The sequence below is a fragment of the Neophocaena asiaeorientalis genome, unplaced genomic scaffold, assembly GCF_003031525.2.
Source record: "Neophocaena asiaeorientalis asiaeorientalis breed wild unplaced genomic scaffold, Neophocaena_asiaeorientalis_V1.1 scaffold258, whole genome shotgun sequence".
NCBI lineage: Eukaryota > Metazoa > Chordata > Mammalia > Artiodactyla > Phocoenidae > Neophocaena > Neophocaena asiaeorientalis.
Window position 1 is genome coordinate 141681 of NW_020172591.1, and position 9405 is coordinate 151085.

Genomic DNA, 9405 nt, shown 5'->3' on the forward strand with positions numbered 1-9405 from the left:
TTGAAAATTTCCCCGATACGGGAAAGAAAATAGTCATTCAAGTCCAGGAAGCACAGAGGGTCCTATACAGGATAAATCCAAGGAGAAATACACCAAGACACACAATAATCAAACTATCAAAAATGAAATACAAAAAGCAACAAAATAAATGAAATTAACAATTCTCTAGAAGGAATCAATAGCAGAATAACTGAGGCAGAAGAACGGATAAGTGACCTGAAAGATAAAGTAGTGGAAATAACTACCAGAGAGCAAAATAAAGAAAAAAAAAAAAAAAAGAATTGAGGACAATCTCAGAGACCTCTGGGACAACATTAAACTCATCAACATCCAAATTATAGGGTTCCCAGAAGAAGAAGAGAAAAAGAAAAGGACTGAGAAAATATTTGAAGAGATTATAGTTGAAAATTTCCCCGATACGGGAAAGAAAATAGTCATTCAAGTCCAGGAAGCACAGAGGGTCCTATACAGGATAAATCCAAGGAGAAATACACCAAGACACACAATAATCAAACTATCAAAAATGAAATACAAAGAAAAAATATTAAAAGCAGAAAAGGAAAAACAAATAACATAGAAGGGAATCCCCATAAGGTTAACAGCTGATCTTTCAGCAGAAACTCTGCAAGCCAGAAGGGACTGGCAGGACATATTTAAAGTGATGAAGGAGAAAAACCTACAACCAAGATTACTCTACCAGGAAGGATCTCATTCAGATTCGACAGAGAAATTAAAACCTTTACAGACAAGCAAAATCTAAGAGAATTCAGCACCACCAAACCAGCTTTACAACAAATGCTAAGGAGCTTCTCTAGCAGGACTCACAAGAGAAGGAAAAGACCTACATAACAAACCCAAAACAATTAAGAAAATGGTAATAGGAACATACATATCAATAACTACCTTAAATATAAATGGATTAATGCTCCAACCAAAAGACATAGACTGGCTGAATGCATACAAAATCAAGACCCAAAAAAGGAAATCGACAGTCACACAAACATAGTAGGGGACTTTAACACCCCACTTTCACCAATGGACACATCATCCAAAATGAAAATAAATAAGAAAACACAAGCTTTAAATGATACATTAAACAAGATGGACTTAATTGATATTTATACGACATTCCATCCAAAAACAACAGAATACACTTTCTTCTCAAGTGCTCTTGGAACACTCTCCAGGATCAAGCATATCTTGGGTCACAAATCAAGCCTTGGTAAATTTAAGAAAATTGAAATCTTATCAAGTACCTTTTCCAACCACAACGCTATGAGACTAGAAATCAATTACAGGAAAAAAATCGGTAAAAATTACAAACACATGGAGGTTAAACAATACACTACTAAATAGCCAAGAGATCACTGAAGAAATCAAAGAGGAAATCAAAAAATACCTAGAAACAAATTGCAATGAAAAGATGACAACCCAAGACCTGTGGGATGTAGCAAAAGCAGTTCTAAGTGGGAAGTTCATAGCAATACAATCCTACCTTAAGAAACAAGAACCATCTCAAAAAAACAACCTAACCTTACACCTAAAGCAATTAGAGAAAGAAGAACAAAAAACACCAAAGTTAGCAGAAGGAAAGAAATCATAAAGATCAGATCAGAAATAAATGAAAAAGAAATGAAGGAAACAATAGCAAAGACCAATAAAACTAAAAGCTGGTTCTTCGAGAAGACAAATAAAATTGATAAAACATAAGCCAGACTAATCAAGAAAAAAAGAGAGAAGACTCAAGTCAATAGAATTAGGAATGAAAAAGGAGAAGTAACAACTGACACTGCCAAAATACAAAGGATCATGAGAGATTACTACAAGCAACTGTATGCCAATAAAATGGATAACCTGGAAGAAATGGACACATTCTTAGAAAAGCACAACCTTCTGAGACTGAACCAGGAAGATATAGAAAATGTAAACAGACCAATCTCAACCACTGAAATTGAGACTGTGATTAAAAATCTTCCAACAAACAAAAGCCCAGGACCAGATGGCTTCACAGGCAAATTCTATGAAACATTTAGAGAAGAGCTAACACCTACGCTTCTCAAAATCTTCTAAAATATAGCAGAGGGAGGAACTCTACCAAACTAATTCTACAAGGGCACCATCACCCTGATACCAAAATCAGACAAACATGTCACAAAGAAAAAAACCTACAGGTCAATATCACTGATGAACATAGATGCAAAAATCCTCAACAAAATACTAGCAAACAGAATCCAACAGCACGTTAAAAGGATCATATATCCTGATCAAGTGTGGTTTATCCCAAGAATGCAAGAATTCTTCAATATATGCAAACCAATCAATGTGATAAACCATATTAACAAATTGATGGAGAAAAACCATATGATCGTCTCAACAGATGCAGGGAAAGTTTTCAACAAAATTCAACACCCATTTATGATAAAAATCCCTGCAGAAAGTAGGCATAGAGGGAACTTTCCTCAACATAATAAAGGCCATATACGATAAACCCACAGCCAACATTGTTCTCAATTGTGAAAAACTGAAACCATTTCCTCTAAGATCAAGAACAAGACAGGGTTGTCCACTCTCACCACTATTATTCAAGATAGTTTTGGAAGTTTTAGCCACAGCAATCAAAGAAGAAAAAGAAATAAAAGGAATCCAAATTGGAAAACAAGAAGTAAAGCTGAAAAAAAAAAAAAAAAGAAGTAAAGCTGTCACTGTTTGCAGATGACATAGTACTATACACAGAGAATACTAAATATGCTACCAGAAAACTAGAGCTAATCAATGAATTTGGTAAAGTAGCAGGATACAAAATTAATGCACAGAAATCTCTTGCATTCCCATACACTAATGATGAAAAATCTGAAAGAGAAATTAAGGAAACACTCCCAGTTACCATTGCAACAAAAAGAATAAAATACCTAGGGATAAACCCACCTAAGTAGACAAAAGACCTGTATGCAGAAAACTATAAGACACTGATGAAAGAAATTAAAGATGATACAAACAGATGGAGAGATATACCGTGTTCTTGGATTGGAAGAATTAACATTGTGAAGATGACTATACTACCCAAAGCAATCTACACATTGAATGCAATCCCTATCAAACTACCAATGGCATTTTTCACAGAACTAGAGCAAAAAATTTCACAATTTATAGTAATAATAAGTAAGAAGAATTGATTAAGTACAATGTAGAATGAGTGTATTTTTTCTCTTCTGTTTCCCTCTGTTAAGAAATCCAGTTCATCAATGGTACAGTGACTGCTATTACACAGCAATAATTGGTGTCTGTGAGCTCATGTTGAGTGCTTGTTACAGAATTTGAAAGGGCAAGGCATATTTCGTGTACCAGTCCTCAACTATCTCCATCAGTCTGTTATCATAGAGACAGAAATCTTAAGACTTCCTACAATCCATTTGAGAAGAGAAGTGTCTATTTCTGGCTGAGACTTGGCCTCTCCGGCGTAGAGTTTAACGAGGAATTTCTTCCTGCTTACTATGTAGTGTGGAATTTAGGACAAAATATGGAGCAACTTTATGGGGTAAGAGGATCAGCAATATTAAAAAAGGAAAAACCTACTTTTATTATCATAGAGCTAGATCCTACAAATCAGTTATGACCTGGATATAATTTAGCTACTTTAGAAGTAACTTATCTTCGTGTTCTGTGGCCTGACTCTCTCTGGAGTGTGGTTGAATAGTTTCTTGCCATAATTATTCCCATAACTTACAGAGCAATCACCACCCTGAGATCAGGTCTCCCACAAACAATTAAGTCATAAACTCAAATATCAGTTACCAAAGATCATCTGGCTTAAAGAATTTTCTTAGCTGCTACTTCCTTAGGTCTTTATAGATAAATAAGACCAAGTACCTCTTTGTAAGTTTCCGTTTTTGCCTCTACTGCAATACCAATCAAATGGCCTTTTTGGAGAATCTAATTTTGTTTTCTAGAAAGATGAGAAATTCTAATCTTTCAAATAGCCTGTGTTAGCACTAATTCTGAAGCCAAGTAGGACCCATGGAAAAGAAGAATTTATTTCAGTGTATTTTACCTTTTGGAATATTAATTCCATGAGAAAACACTTTATTAAATTCTGCTGACATTTAAAGCTTATAAAATACATTTGCCTGATTCTTTTAAACCACATTAAACTTTTTTCTTTGGATACTTCCAAAATTGCATTGGAATATATCAAATTTTAAAACAGTTACCCTTGGATACCCCAATTTCACCTCAAGGAATTTCTTCCAGAAAAATATTGCCATTAAATGAAAGTCTATTCTGAACTTGAAGCTATTCAGCCTAATTCCTGCACTTGGCCCCAGGAATGCCAGAAAAGAGATTGGTGGATTCTCTTTTGAAAAAAATGTAACATCTCAAGAGAAATTATATTTGGGGGCCCTACAGTGAAGCAGGTGGATTCCTGCTTGATGACCCCAAAGTAAATCCCACCAACAGACAAGCCCCATTTGAGTACTCAGAACTAACAATCAGCTATTATGTGAAAGTCACTTGACGTTTGAGGAATGTCTCCATCGTGAAAGGCAGATGCCAAACAAAGGGATTTGGGGAAAAAAAGAGACAATGCAGGAAGATAAATTATATCCATGAAACATGAATAAACAACAATGGCATGCTATAAAAAAAGGGAATGATCAGAAAATAAAGGGAGCTTTTGGAAATGAAAAATATGGTTTCCTATGAAATAGGAAATTTGTAGAAGTGTTGGGAGATGAAGACAAGGAAATTTCCCAGGAGGTAGATCCAAGAGATGATACAGAAAGAGAAAACTGAAGAGAATGTTAGAGAGTTAGTCCAGGAAGTTCAATATTTCTTGGAAAATGGAGAGAGAGAGAGAGATTGAGAGCAGACTATATCAGTCAGAGTCCTAACAGCAAACCCAATTCACCCTACATGGTTCTGATAAAGTGATTTTTATGAAGGGACTCCTTATGGAAGTGTGAGCAGTAAGGATTAAGGGAACAAACAAGGGTGGTATAGTATCCAGAGACTAGCAACAATGAGAAGCTGTTACACTCCCAGGGCTGAAGGGGCAAGGTTGGAGGAGGTGGTATAAATGGAGCCCAGCGAGAACTGCAGCCAAGGAGGTAGAGACTCCCAGCAGGAGACATAGCTACTGCCCAAGAGATGTGGCTTTACATCAGGAATACAGCAGGGAAGAAACACTCTGACTTCTCTCTCTTCTTGTGATCTGATCTCACATTGGCCAAACCTAACCAGAAACAAGCTGATATAGTCTACTGGGGTCATTCTCTCAGAGCAGGTCAGGGCTAGTATGTGAAGGGAAATAAATTATTGTAGAATAATACAATAGCATTTTCCCATCTGAAAACCATCTATGACCATCCCAGAGAATTAAAAAAAAAAAAAAGCCCTACATAAGCACAATATAATGAAATTTCACAACACTATTAACAAAGAAAAGATCTTAAAAGCTTCCAGAGAGGAAATAACACCATATATAAAGGATCAGAAATCACAAAGGCATTGGCTTGATCAACAACACTGAATGCTATATGACAGTGGAGCAATGTTTTCAAATTTCTGAGGAAACATTCTTTCCAAGCCAAATCACTAGTTAATAGTAAGGATGGAATAAAGACATTTGCAAACATGCAATGTCGCAAAAAATTTACCCTCTAGACACCGTTTCTTAGGAAGCTATTACAAAACAAAGGAGTAAACAAGCAAACAAAAACAGAAGTCCCTGGGTTGTGAGAACATGATATATGCATAGCCAAGAAGTGAAGAGAAATCCCTGGCTGACAGCTATGCAGAAGACCTAGAATATTTCTAGTTTAAACAGAGCAGGAAAGAAGAAGTCTCCGTTAAGACGTCTTTAAGGAAAAAGACAAACCACTAATCATTTTCAGAGAGATTTAACAACTCTTTGGAGGGTTTGAGACAGGCAATGAAAGCAAATGATTATTTAAGAAAATCAGCCTTCTAAAGCTATTTGATTTCTTAATTTGTGTATACATATTGCTTTTATACATTAAATTTAAAATACTCTTACAAGAATGCAAAGTATAAGTGCAAAGATATCATTACAACATTGTGTGTTATATCAGAAAGTTGAAAATAACCTAAATGTCCATTAGTGAATGGTTAAATTATGGTGCTGCCCAATGATAGAATACTATGTATCCTTGAAAAGGAATGAAAAAGAGTCTAGATGTATACTGAGTGAAAAGATGTCCTAGATATATGTTTAAGGGAAAAAAAATAGGTTTCAAAACTTGTATCCATTATGTGACCGTTTTTAAAAGTAAAAAAAAAAAATCTTCTAAATATGTATTATTTTATACATAGGAAAAACAAAAGCTTGGAGAACCGTGTATTTTTATTTTCTAATTAAACTTTTTTGGTATTGAGTTGTTGTTTATAATGAGGATGGACTTCATGTACTCAGAAGAATCAACACAGATGAATTTTTAATTTAATTAATTTATTTTTATTGAAGTATAGCTGATTTACAATGTGCCAATCTCTGCTGTACAGCAAAGTGACTCAGTTATACACATATAGACATTCTATTTTTTTGTATTCTTTTCCATTATGGTTTATCAAAGGATACTGAATACAGTTCCCTGTGCTATACAATAGGACCTTGTTGTTTATTCATCCTATATATAATAGTTTCAGATGAATTTTTAATAAGATTACTTTGGGGCCTAGAAATCAATTTTTCCATACCTTCAGTTAACAATATTCATTCATCAAACTATTGTGTTTGGTACTGGAGAGACAGAGATGAATAAAATATATTTCGTGCCTTCAATTTTTTGTTTTTTGGATTAAGCTATGGTTTTTATTTTATTTTATTTAACATCTTTATTGGGGTATAATTGCTTTACAATGTTGTGTTAGTTTCTGCTATATAACAAAGTGAATCAGCTATACGTATACATATATCCCCATATCCCCTCCCTCTTGCATCTCCCTCCCACCCTCCCTATCCCACCCCTCTAGGTGGTCACGAAGCACAGAGCTGATCTCCCTGTGCTATGCTCCTGCCTTCAATTTTATGACAGTCTAGTGGAATGTTTTTTAAACTGCCTGGTGCTTCAGGGGTGGAATAAATGTTTGATCTGAATTTCGTTTCAAAATACATTTAAAATATTAAAACACCTGTAATAAAATTAATTTAATATAATAAATTTTAATATATTGGGACCACCACTGGTTAATTTCTACTGTCAGGTAAACTAGTATTTTGTGTGTGTAGCTATCAGCATTAAATTTTTCCTGTTATTTCTGAGCATATGTTTGAATTTATTGTAAACATGTCATTACTTAGAAAGTTGTAGCTTTATATTGGTCTTTAAAAAATCTAATCTGTGTAAGGTGTTTATAGAATAATGTGCATGTGACTATGCAACCACTGCATATATGTGCTAAACATGATTAAATACACAACAAAGCTCAAGTTCATCTGCTTGATGTACATTCTTATGTGCAATAACAGATAAATGTATAACAGGTAGAGAGGACTTTGCAGATCCTTAAATTTAAAGCTTTATAAGATTTCATTGTTTGTCTGACTTGTATAATAAAGTGTGTGAGCAGTTTTTGGCTATTTTTGTGAACCAGTTTTTAAAACATTTTATTATTAACACTTTGAAACAGATACAAAGTAAACAACAGAATAATGAACAACTCTATACTTATCACCCAGCTTCAACAGTTGTCAATATTCTGCCATTCTTGTGTCATCCAAGAATGACACAAGGGATCTTGATTCCCTACTTGATTATTATTTTTTCCAATAAACATTTTCCATTACTTCTGTTTCAAGTTTCTGAATCTGTCCAGTTGAAGAGCAATCAAAACAACGTCGTTACCATTTGTAATTACTTATCTTTGTTGATCAGGATTTCCTCAGTGTTACTCAATCTAAACAAACTACAGAAATGTTTTGGATACGGAAGCTTATATAAGACTGCAATTATCATTTATAAATCCTAATTTCAAACTTTAGTCCTCACCAAGATAATCTGGTTTCTGATATTTTTTATATTAAAGTTTTTTTGCTAAAACTATTACATAAACATGCTTTAAAAACTTCAAAAATAGTACAAAGAGTATGCATAAAAAAGAACATCTTCTTCCTACCCCTACCCCTCCCAGTTCCTCTTTTCAGAGGCCAGTTTCTTCAGGAGAATTTCCAGAAATACTCTATGCATGCACATACAAGCATGTGTATAACTATAACCCTTAAAGAGAAAAGAAAAGAAAAGCCTTATTGGCAGCGTACACCGTTCTATACCATGCCTTTGTTCATTAATGTTTCTTTTAATACACAGATCAAAGAGTTTCTGAAAAGATACAAAACTGCTGGTATAGTGGGAACCACATCTCTGACAGCACAACATCAGTGAACAAAGAGAGGAGGGAGCAGCGAATACCTTGCTTTTGGGAAATGGAAAAGGCCATATGAAGTTTCAGCTGAATCTTGATGGAAAAGCTCGCATGGCAGAAAAGTATTACACTAGAAGATTGTTTTAAGTGGTAATACGCACCAATCCCAAACCTAATTTCTTGGTTTTTCTTTTTTCTTTCTTCAGCTGTGAAGAAATGTTAATTGTTAATTGGTGGGTACAATATATCTAGAGCAGCTGCTAGTCTGTTGAAAGTCATCCCTACTATGTTGAAATCATGCTGGAATTTGAGTCAAAAGACCTGGGTTCTAGTTTTAGGCAAGCCATATAACCGCTTTAGTTTCCTTATTTCTATAATGGGGATACCACGTACTTCTCTTTCTTACCAGGTTTTGAGACCATATACTGAACTAGAGTACCATCCTAATGTGAAAGCAAATTGTCTTTGGAGTCTAAGAAACATAGGTCTGAAATTACTGTTTTGAAGCTATGAATGGTATAGTTGCTAAGTACCTGCTGTTTGCCAGACACTATCCTAAGTGAGAGGATATAAGGGTGAACAGGACAGACAGGCACTTAAATTGTTTTTGAGCATTTAGTGTGTGCCAGGCTCTGTGCTAAGGCTGAGAAGTAGTGGTTAGTTCTTTGGTGGTCTTATTTGCTCACATAGCTACAAATAACAACTGTATGTGAAAACTCAAATTTATACTCCTGGACTGATATTTCTGAACTTGACTCTTAAATATACAATACCTGGGCTTCCCTGGTGGCGCAGTGGTTGAGAGTCCGCCTGCCGATGCAGGGGACGCAGGTTCGTGCCCTGGTCCGGGAAGATCCCACATGCCGTGGAGCGGCTGGGCCTGTGAGCCATGGCCGCTGAGCCTGCGCGTCCGGAGACTGTGCTCCGCAACGGGAGAGGCCACAGCAGTGAGAGGCCCACGTACCGCAAAAAAAAAAAAAAAAAAAAAAAAAGAAAAAAAGGGGGGATAGAGGGGGGAAAAAAAAA